General features: G+C 34.0%; 1 protein-coding gene across 3 annotated transcripts in view; it reads right to left on the bottom strand.

Moving 5' to 3' along the window:
• Positions 1–12637, bottom strand: part of EPHA6 (EPH receptor A6) — a 954858-nt gene that overhangs the window by 809932 nt on the left and 132289 nt on the right. The window lies entirely within an intron of this gene.

The following is a 12637-nucleotide window of genomic DNA, read 5'->3' as shown; positions in this document are numbered from 1 at the left end:
CTTTTTATCTTGAAATTCTCAGCAACTTTGTAGATATTCCTCCTTTCTGGATCTCATATTTTGATTCACTAATGCCATTACATTGCTGTTATCCAAATTGTCTTCAATGATTCCCTGTAAATACTTATTTTAAACGTTTCCGATTCACCCAGCACATTTCTGCTTTGTTCAATATACTTTCAGTTAAGTCTGTATTTCACTTCATCCAATTTTAACTTTTCTCATCATTGTGGTTCAGATGTTTTTTGTTTTTGTTTTTGTTTTTATCTGAGACAGAGTTTCACTCTTGTGGCCCAGGCTGGAGGGCTGGAGTGCAGTGGTGGAATCTCGGCTCACTGCAACTTCCACCTCCCTGGTTCAAGTGATTCTCCTGCCTCAGCCTCCGGAGTAGCTGGGACTACAGGCACGTACCACCACGCCTGGCTAATTTTTGTATTTTAAGTAGAAACGGGGTTTCACCATCTTGGCCAGGCTGGTCTTGAACTCCTCGTGTTCCACCCGCCTCGGCCTCCCAAAGTGCTGGGATTTACAGGCATGAGCCACTGTACCCGGCCTCGATTTTTTATATATTTTATTTTTCTCTTCTGTCTCAGGGTTTGTGTATTGGGACAACGTTTTCTCTTTGTATTAAATTGTATTTTAATGCCTTTCTGATCAAGTTCTCTTGCCAAATGAATGCTTCCAGATCTTTGTAAAATGTCTCTCGTAGCTTGTCAGGAGCCTCTCTTTAAGGAATCTGAAGCTCTGTAGCATGCTGTTCACTTCACATATCGTCTTTTTATTCCAAAGTCATACCTTTAAGTAGATGGAATGAAAATGCCATGTCAGCTGAGTCCATCAGTTCTCCACCCAAAAGCTCAAAAACCTGACAGTTGTATTCCAGCTTTGGGGTAAGCGTGTTATTGTTTCCATTTTAATTCTGCTGGACTAACAGTATCTTAGTCAATTCAATGGATCATAGCTATCTGGGCACACTTAAACTTTCTAATTCATCCATCAGGATTAGTTAATACGACCTATGTGTCTCTTATGAGTGCTTTCTCTACAACTTACTGGAACAGGGGAGAATATGAAGGGAGAATTTTCTTTTAATTACCAATCTGTGAACCACTTCTCTGTGTGTATGGATTGTTACTTTTTCAGAAAGCTTAGGAATATACATATGAAGAGATTCATACTTATTAAATGATGCTCTAAAATTTTGTCTCATGTTCTTTTTACACTATGGAATATTTTTCAATTAAGCAACCTTTTGACACTAATCTGCTGAAATATTTACTCAGGAATTCAGAGAGCATATTTATTCCATTTCATACTGAATATAAATTCACATAACTATAAAAAAGGATGTGTTCTAAACATTTTTTATCCCTCAGAGCTACCAACAAATGATTTCTCAGTTGATTTCTTCAAAGTATTTTTCATATCACAAAAACCACACTTTGTATTTGTTCCTACTTGTGAGTAATGCTTTTCAACTGACAACTGTTTTTAATTAAAATGCATTCATCTGAAAAGTTATTAGCATAATGTGTTAGAAGGCAGGAAATATTAGGCTTACTGACATGGATAATGAGTTTTTGTTCATTATATATATTTTTAAATCACTGAATTCCATCCATGAAGGTGAAAATAAAGATTATTCAATAAACAGTACCAACCTCAATCTTGATGTTAAAATTTCTGTCTGCTTTTACAAATGCATCAGCACAGTATCTTTTTTTAGTATTGTACATTCATTTTTGCCATTAGTCTTGAAATTTACCAAAAATGAATTAAGAAAACACTCGGAGTACAAATATTAAACAGAAATAAACCTAATTTCTGTAACTTTAGTGGAAATTCTTCACACACCAAAAACTCTTTCCCTCTGCTTCCTTGGAGGATATGCATTAATGAAAACCATAAATATCCCTTGCATGGATACTGAAAAGCTATAGTATGAATAAATATCAAGTCTATGCACATATACAAATAAAATTCATATTAAACTATATGGAAATCCAAGTAAATGAAAAGAGATATAACATGTCCATAGACAAAAAAAAATACTCAGTAAAGACACATGTGATGTGTCTTTTTGGAGGGTACCATGTCAGCACATATCAAATTTAAAATGTTCATATTCTTTGATACAGCATTTCTACTAGTAGAAACATGTTCTACATAAATACATCACAAGAACGTTCACTGAGCAGTGTTCTAACTCTGTAAAGCTCAGTAAAATATTAGAGACAAAAATCTCCAATAAGTGAATAATTATGTTTTATCTATACTTTGAAATATATTACAGATGTTAATATAGTTCATTAGTCAAATCATTCAATAATTCACTTGATAAATATTAAGAACCTGTATGTGCCAGACAGCATTCTAGACGTAGAATGTACATCAGTAAAAACTGAAGACTAATTTCTGCTTTCACAAACTTTTATTTGGTGATAATTTGTTTGGAAAGAAAAGGATTTTAAAAAACTTATAAAAATATCGTTGGTAAAAAGTGCTCTAAAGAAATAGAAAGTGAGGTTCAGTACAGGAGCCATGAGTGAATGAGGGAGGTGTTCTTTATGTGAGATAATCAGGGAGCACTTCTCCCTGTGTAGTGATATTTGAAACTTTTGTGCAAGCCACAAAAAAGTCTGGGGTAAGAGCATTAAAGGAAGAGGAAAGAGGAAGATCAAAAAACACAAGTTGGGAGCAAGCACAGCTTATATGACAAACAGCAAAGGGCCAGTGTGACACGGGCTCAGTGTGTAAGACAGGAAATGGTTAAGAACTGAGTTCAAAGAGATATTGGGGAAGATCACCAAAGCTGTGGCAGGCTTTTGAGAAGATTTTGGCTTTTATTCTTAATAATACGTTGAACCACTGCAGAGTTTTTGCCACGAGGAATGCCAAGATCTGGCTTACAATTTAGATGGGTCATCCTGCTGGCTGTCTTGAGGCAAGTGAGGAAGGGACAGCAGTTAAGATGCTATTGAAGGCTGGGTGTGGTGGACCATGCCTGTAATCCCAGCACTTTGGGAGGCAGAGGCGGATGGATTACTTGAGCCCAGGAGTTTGAGACCAGCCTAGGCCACATAGCAAGATTTCGTCTTTACAAAAAAAAAGAAAAATAAGCCAGGTGTGGTGGCACATGCCTGTAGTCCCCGCTACACAGGAGGCTGAGGTGGGAGGATCCCTTAAGCGCAGGAGGCAGAGGTTGTAGTGAGCTAAGATTGTGCACTTCACAATCTGAAGTGCACTGAGACACTGCACTTCAGCCTGAGTGGCAGAGTCAGACCATGTCTCCAAAAAAAAAAAAAAAAAAAAAAACTGCTATTGAAATAGTCCAGGGGAAAGGAGACAAAGCCTGGATGAGAAGAGCAGCAACACAGATAACGACTCTGCTTTAAGATTCACTGGACAGGATATGCTAATGGTTTGAATATGGGGTATAAGAGAAAGAAGGAATGTCAAACATGGAAAGATCAGTATATGGTGATATAGATGGTTGTCTCTTAGGTGAGATAAAAGCAGCATGCAGAAAAATGTGTAGAACTGGCCCATTTTTATTTTTTAAAAAGGGCCTAAAAGACAGATAACAAACTTTAACACAGAAAAGAGGGTAGAATTGGCTTACTTTAGTTTAAAAAGAAGACCTGGAAAGAGAAAAGTCAAGTTTCTTCTATAAATGTATGCAGAAGCCATAAACTTCACACTTTACTTCATAGATTTTGGTATTATGTGAGTATTTTTGTGCTACCATGTACTATTTGTGTAAATTTTAAGGCAATTTTAAAAGCCTGGAAAAAGGAAAGGTGACAGTTCTGGGAATTGACTTGCCACTTTCAAAAATACAAACACTAAGTGAATTTCCAAACAAAACATCTCAGTAGACAGCGATCACATAATTAGAAATGTACATCTTTAATCTTTATTTTTTAGCATATAAATACTAAATTGAATTACCTAATTAACTTCTCATTTTTTAAAAAAAATAAACTCTTTGGTTAGCTTACGATACAGGATGGAAAACCTAACTTAGCATCATGATATACTAGAAAAACATAGTATATGAAAACCCTGGGAAATCTTTAACTCAAATATTGTTCTTTTTTGGTTATTTCTTTATGTTAAATGTTCTAATTTTTAAAAATCTTTTATGTTTAGGGGTACTTGTGCCAGGTTTGTTACATAGTAAACTCATGTCACAGGGGTTTGTTGAACAGATTATTTCATCACCCAGGTATTAAACCCAGTACCCTTCAGTTATTTTTCCTAACGCTCTCCCTCCTCCCACCCTCTACAGACAGACACTGTGGCATATACCATGTTGTTCCCCTCTATGTGTCCATGTGTTCTTACCATTTTGCTCCCAATTGTAAGTGACAACATGCAGTATTTGATTTTCTGTCAAAAAAAACTATCAACCGAATAAACAGACAACCTACAAAATGGAAGAAAACTTTTACAAACTATGCATCTGACAAAGGTCAAATATTGTTAACACTGGGTAATAGAAAACCCATTTTCAGTTGCTATTAATATTGAGACAGGGTAATTTGTAAAAAAAGAACTGTATTTTGCACACAATTTTGGAGCATGGAAGCAACTTCTCTTGAAGTCTTTCATACTGAGTTATAACATGGCAGAAGGGCAAGAAGCACAAGGAAAAGAGAAACGAAGAGGGCCAAACCTCTTTATAACAACCAACTCTCATAAGAACGAACTCAGCACCACAAGAACTAACCTAGCCCTGTGAGAACTGCACTAATCCCTTCATGATGGTAGAGCTTTCATGATCCAAATACCTCTTAAATAACCCTGCCACCTCACAATACCATTACATTGGCAATTATATTTCAACATGAGTTTCAGTGGGAACAAGACACATCCAAACTATAGTAGAAAGTAAGTTTAGAAAACAGCTATTTGGTGCTAGGCACTGTACTAGGCAGTGCTTATCAAGCTATTCAACACGTGTCGGACCACAACTAGCTCACCTTCTTGTCTGGATGGGTGTAGTGAGGAATGCTTAATGATGATAGTCTCTTCCTAGTACAATGGAGAACAAGAGGACAAGTACCCAGTCTGGGTGATGAGAAATGATTAAATTTTCCAAGAATCTTAATTATCAAGATTATGTATATCCACCTTGTCTGCCCTTAGCTCAAACCAAGTACACCATAGTTTCCTAGGTTGCTGAGAAACAGTAAGTCATCTCCTTGACTCATATCTTTATTCCTTCCTGGAGACCATGCTAATTTTCATGACTACTGCAGGCCACAGAGATAGCTTCTTTCTCTCAACTGCTATAATGTATGACCTATGACACTCAGTTTGCATTTATAACATACTCTATAGTGTATTGTCCTCTGGTTTTATAAATAAAGGAGAAACTTCATAATATAACTTGGAAATTTTAATAAAAATATATGATTTAATCCACAGCCTCAGCACTCTGATTCAAATAAAAATCAAATTAGTTGCTTAAACTTACCTGACTTTCAGGTCTATATTGGACCATAAAGGACATAATATGGCTCCCTCTCGTTATTATTAAGATGTTATGACATATCTCTGCAAGTGAAGATAATTAATAAACTATAAAATGATACTAGTAAACAGAATTATGATGGTGATGATTTATAGAGTTTATATTCTTAATAGAATATATATAATAAGCATCTTGATGTCAGAGATTGTTTCTGAAATACTTGAATTCTCTTAGCAAAGAGTTATATGGCTTTTTACTAAGGGGCATTAATAACTGAGTTGTTAGTAATGATTGCGTTGTAAATGCTACTCATTGATCAAATAACTTTATCTTCAATTAATACTAAAATAAAAAACTTAAAGGCATATTTTGGTTTCTTTATGTCACTAATATGGTATAAAGTATGTTCGAATAAAGAATTAAATCAGTAGGTAAAAAGTAATACAGTATAAAAAGTATAGGCTATGGGCTAGTATCTGGTTGGCAGACTATTACTGACCATGCCGGAGAAAACCTGCTTTCTACTGAAGAGTTTCTCAATTATTTTTTTCTTGAAAATAAAATCTATAACAGTGAAGCAACTAAGGAATAAGATTTTTTTTTTACAATCATAATTCCATGGCCAACACTGAATATCAATTCTTAACTAAGTAAAAAAAAGCAACGAAGTCAACACTAAAATGTAATTCATAAACAATAAACAGAAAAAGAATAAAAGAAAAAGTTGGGTTAAATGAAAAGAAAATTATTAGCCATCACTAATTCTCTTAAATAACAAATTCCAATAAAAATATTTCAATGCTTAATAATGAAGATCTAGATAGACATAATAGATACTAGTAAAAAACTGGCATATCATCATGGAAAAGGCAATTATGATGTATATATAGCAATATAAATACATACAGTAATGAAAAGTGGATAAAGTTGAACTTGGACATATAAACAGAAACAGCAATATTCAAAAATAATTTTATAGAATCAGGAGGCTCAAGAGTTAACAGATAATTAGATATTAAGCATAAAGGTATCTTTGGAAGATTACCACCCATGAATGATGATGATTCATTTCTCTTCAACTTCCATTGTTTCACTGTTTCATTGGTTCAACCTTAAAAATCCAATACAGTGATTTTTACATGAACTAATATATTACAACTGAGAAAAAGAAACAGTTCCTGACTTCACAAAGCTGCAACTTCATGAAAGAGAGAAATGCAACTCAGCATCCTTCAGAAAATCAAGGACAATGAGGGTTACACCAGTATACCAGGATTGTGCAAAGGGTGTTACAGGGGCTCAGAGTCTCTGCCTAAGAGGTCCTAGACTTAATAGGTGAGGCAATGGCATTAGTATTTGAACTACGGCATGAGTACTCTTGGACAATCCAAGAACTAGAGAATGAGAGAACCTCTCATAGGTATAACAGAAGCACATGAGAGATTACGAGATGCTAAGATGGGCCTTGTGGTTGGAACATTAGGCTAATGAGGAAAGATGCAGTGGCACACACCAGGTTTCCAAGATCCTTTAATGTCTGCTAAATACAGTAACTTGAGATAATGACAACTTAATGTAAGTTTTAAAAGTGAGGTCTCCCTGAACAGAAATTTGTTAGAGGACCCTGCATGGAAAGGATAAATTTTAAGGAAAAGTAAGGACACAAAGACTTCAAACCTATGAATGTTGAATTTGTGAACACAAAAGGTTTAATGTTAAGACTTTAATTTTTAGTAGTCAATTGGGAAAATGGTGCTGGTCCTCAGAAAAAAAGTCTGGGTTACAGAAAATATTTTGATAAGTATTTAACCTTCTAAGGTCATGGAGGTCATAAATGAGATGTCCTAGAGAGAGTAAGTTTAAGTAGTAGAGAAAAGGCAGAGGAGAAAGTAGTAAAAATATTGACATTTAAATAGAAGTTAGAGAAATAAAATAAATATGATTTTAAAATGTATTTGCATTTAGTCAAGTATTTAAGAAATAAATACATTCCCCACATACATTTCCCACCTTTTAATATTACTTAGTCATTTAAATTATTACCCATTGTAACCCTGTATCATCTGCTTACAATCCTTATTATTTATAGAGATTTCATGTGCTAATAGATAACTTTACACAGCAATGTTATAGATACACTTTTTATAAAAATCTCACTTTATTTTCAAAAAGTCCCATCATGTCATTAATTATTATTAACCTAACATTACAAATAAAGAAACTAAGGCATAGAGTGGTTAGGTAATATGTCCCAAATCACACAGTTAATAAATAATACTGCAAAATTTTGAATTCACAGCCCATCTTTCAACAGCCAGTTTTATACTGCCTTTGTATATGCTGCACATCTTTTGCTAGTAATAGCTATTTTTGTTTTATGTAATAATTTATTGTTTTTATAATTTAAGTTAAATTTTTATTAGAATTAAATTCAAAACAAGTGAAAAAAAAAAAAAACTTATGTTTTTTTCTCTATCAATCAGTAACTGGGCCAGATTCTCATTGACCTCGGACCTGATATACACTTGTAAAACTGCAGCAATGTTCTTGGGTTTGATTTAGCAATCAAGTGCAACAGATAATAGGATTCACCTAACACCAATTTTATTGAGCATTATGAAAAGGGATATAGGGCATACAACAAAACGCCATGCATGGTGACAGTCAACAGCATAGCAGGACTCCATGGCATAACCTCCAAATGTCCCAGTCACTCACAACTTAGGATGCACGCAGCCACAAGACACCATGCAGGATGAGTAAAGCCAATCTCAGTTCAAGCAATCCATCTTTTCTGGGGCCCTTTAGTCTTTTGTACCTTATTCCAATTCTCTGGTACATCAATACAGATTAATTTTTACTTAGCAAACAATCCTGACAATTAGGTATAGGTGTTTGGTTTGATAAATAGAACTGCGACCAGATTTTCATTTATCTTAGATCTGCTATAAATGTACAAGTTTCTTGAGTCTTGAGTTTGTGGTGAAAGGAAGCATATCTGAAGATCGAGGAAACATCACTAATCAAATATAAGGACTTTCCTTTTACCACGAATCTATATAATAATACAAGATTTTATTCATTTATTTTTATCAAAGTGTAATTACATTTTAAATACTTAGTATTTTTCCATAAAGCTGGCCTATTCAAAAACATATCTAATATTCCTTTTCCTGACTTTCAGGGAAAGAAAAAGTAATATCAATAAGAATTACTAAGATATCTTCATACAGCTTAAACAATGTACTGATTCCTAAGTTTTAAAATAGCCAAAATTATGCCACGGTTACATATGAAATATAAAAGAACGAGAGTGGAAGAATCACTATCAACCTTATGTGGTAGCTGACAAGTAAGGACAGAAATTGTCATCAATAACATATAGAATATACAGAAGTAAAGTATATATGAAAACAACTGATCTATAAGACACTCCAAATTTTAGATGACTATATCCATTTTAAGAGTCATGCAAAGATAAACTTTGCCAAAGTGCAATTAAAAAAAGTTTTTGCCTCCATACTTATCTTAAAATAGTTGGGGAAAACATCTAAAATATGTACAGGATCCCATTTTCAAGAATCCCAGGTACATCCACAACGGAACATTATTCAGCACTAGAAAGAAATGAGCTATCACACAGGGAAAAGACATGGAATAAACTTAAAGCACATAACTAAATGAAATAAGCCAATTTTAGGCTACATTTTGTATGAATGAAACTACACAGCATTCTGGAAAATGAAAAACTGTGGCACAGAAAAAGATTAGTGGTTAAAGGGGTAGGTAGTAGTGAGGGATGAACATGCAGAGCATGGAGAATTGTTAGGGCAAGGAATATACTCTGTATGATACTATAATGGTAGACACATGGTATTTTAAAATTATCTGAATCCTTGGAATGTACAATAAAAAGAGTGAATCCTAATGTAAATGATGAACTCTGGTTGATAACAACGTACCAATGTAGGCTTATCACCTGTAACAAGATCATATATTTATTCTTTTTCACTTTCCTATAGCCTTTAATTTTCATAACTTCAATCTACTAATTGTATTGGTATTTACAGATACATATATTTTTCATTATTTAATTAAAATGTAAATCTGTAATTAATGTGCTGAACTAAATGCTTTAAATTTATCATTTTACTTAACCCTCCAAAAAACCTAGAAAGGTAGGTAATATCGAGTCATTTTACAGATGAGAAAACTACATATGGAATTGTTATGTGACCTGACCAAAGAAACACAGGTTTATTTTGTAGGGTTAGTAACACATGTAACATATTTGAGTAAGCCAGTAATCAATTATAACTCGAATGCATGGCTTACACAACCTTCGTTAGCCTTGATCATGTATGAGTCAGCTGATGATGGAATTTGCCTGGCTTTACAGTTCAGACAACACAGGGTGAGTGCAGACTACTTCATTTCAAGGAATCCATCAACTCTGGAGTTCCGTATTGTACAGAACAGGTCTATATAGGAAAGCAGACTATTGGTATGGAGGTGAGTATGGAATCAGAAAATCCACTTAGAATATGATTTTATTAATCTAGGGGAAAGATGGTGGTATCATGGACCAGACTGGTTCAATAGTGGTGGTAAAAGTCAATCAAACTCTGGATATATTTTTAAGGTAAAATCAGATATCTGTTGCTCAATTGAAAATACAGTTTGAAAAAAAGTAAAATTAAGTAGAACTCCAAATTTTTATCTAGAATAACTGAAATTCTGAAAATATAAAACAATGAAAACTGTAGAAGAAACAGAGCGAGGTAGGGAGATAAAGTGTTCAGTTTTTGTTTCGTTTGTTTTTGAGACAGAGTCTCACTCTGTCGCCCAGGCTGGAATGCAGTGGTGCAATATTGGCTCACTGCAACCTCCGCCTCCTGGGTGCAAGCAAGTCTCCTACCTCAGCCTCCTGAGTAGCTGGGACTACAGGCACATGCCACCATGCTCAGCTAATTTTTGTATTTTTAATAGAGACAGGGATTCACCATGTTGGCTAGGATGGTCTCAATCTCTTGATCTCTTGATCTTTTCATTTTACTTAACCCCCCAAAAAATCTAGAAAGATAGGTAATATTGAGTTATTTTACAGATGAGAAAACTACATATGTCTTGATCCACCCGCTATGCCACCCAAAGTGCTGGGATTACAGGCATGAGCCACTGCGCCCGACCAAGGTGTTCAGTTTTAGGTATGCTGGATAAGATGCCTGATAGACATGCCAGTTGAATAGGTACAGTACTAAATGAACAAGTTGGAGTTCAGAGCAGAAGTCAAGGCTTGAAATACTAATTCAGGATCCATTAACATATTTAAAGACTTGAAACTAAGTAAGACCATATAGACCATATATGGTAATATTTGAATCAAATTTCTGATCAATGGAAGAGAAACCAGCCAGAGAAATTTAAAAGGTAAAAAGAAAAAAAAAAAAGTGAAATATAGAAGTGATACAATTGTTTAAAAAAACAGGCAGCTATTATGTATGATAAAGGCTGCTGATAAATTATGTAAGATGAGGGTTTAACATTAAGTTTTAAAGTAAACAACGTGTTATAAGTGATCTGCCGTCGAGTTGTTTTGGTGGAGTGGTGGGACAAGTCTAACTAGCATGGTTTTGTGAGAGCAGATGGTGAGTACATACCATTCTTTCTTGGAGAGTTAATCGAGACAACATATAAGTAACTTTGCAAGGAATTTTATAGAAAAATATATAGTAGCTAAAAAGGGATAAATATATTACAACATGTTTATTCACTGATGGATATAATACAATTTATGATCTATTAACATTATTGATATATCATATCATAAATTGCAAAACTCATCTTACATGTCAATAATTTCTGAAATATCAAGTTCATTCCTTTCTTATCCCTTTACATTTCATTTTACAGATACTTTTTTCAATTTATTTTTCAGCATAACATAGGCCACTAGCCTCACTGCAGCCTCAACCTCCCAGGCTCAAGCAATCCTCCAGCCTCAACCTACCGAGTAGCCAGGACCACAGTAATCAATACCATACTCTATCATACAAAAGTCAACTTTGCTTTCATTATAAAAGAGAAAGAACCCTACATTATTATTTACTTTATGTTTGAATAAGTTTTGATAACTAGACAGTTTAGTCTCACTAATAGTGTTAACTGCTTATGTTTTGAAATACATCATTTGCACTTGTAATCATTATGGGCATCTTCTATTCACAGAACGGCTATCAGCCCTAGCACATTTCAATATTCTGAATAGAGTCACTACACTTTCAAAAGCATTTAATATATAAAATCTGAAATTTAGGATTTAAAAATCTTTTTGTTTTTGTTTTGTTTTTAATTGACACATAATTGTACATATTTTGGGGCACAGTGTAATGTTTTGTATATATATACTAAATAAAAATCAAATCAGAGCATTCAGTATATACTTCAAAAATTTATCATTTCTTTGTGGTGAGAACATTCAAAATCCTCTCTTCCAGCTATTTTGAAATATAGAATACAACAGCTAACAGATGAATGGATAAAGAAAAAAATACATATATATACACAAAAGAATATTATTCAAACATTAAAAGAATGAAATCCTGTCATTTGCTGCAACACAGATGAACCTGGAGGACGTGAAATAAGTGAGGAACAGAAAGACAAATATTGCATGATCTCACACATATGTGGAATCTACAAGAGTTGATCTTACAGAAGTAGAGAACAGAACGGTAGTTACCAGAGGCTGGGGGTGGATAGTGAGATACTGGGCAACGGATACAAAGTTACAGTTAGATAGGAGGAATAAGTTCTGGTGTGCAATTGCACAGTAAGTTGACTATGAAATTTAGGTCTGAAATTAGTTTTCGTTAAAAAAAAGTATCCCTTCAAGGTCATTTTGGAATACCCTGGTTTGTATCCCAGAGTTCTCCTAGGCTTAGGAAATGAACATATGAATACTTATTATTTTTAAACTTGAACTTAAAACCAAGAGCAATATTATACATTTCCTTGAGCTTGAAATACAGAAAAAAAAGAATTACAGAAATTATCCACTGCCAGTTACGTAATATACACAAAAGAGCTTGAAAATTTAGATATAAATTTTATAATTTAATTTCATACTCTATCATTATAATGGATTCATAACAGCTT

This window comes from Chlorocebus sabaeus, chromosome 22 (assembly GCF_047675955.1).
Source record: "Chlorocebus sabaeus isolate Y175 chromosome 22, mChlSab1.0.hap1, whole genome shotgun sequence".
In the NCBI taxonomy this organism is placed as follows: domain Eukaryota; kingdom Metazoa; phylum Chordata; class Mammalia; order Primates; family Cercopithecidae; genus Chlorocebus; species Chlorocebus sabaeus.
Note: the sequence above shows the minus strand (reverse complement) of the source record. Positions and strands in the feature narration are given on the sequence as shown.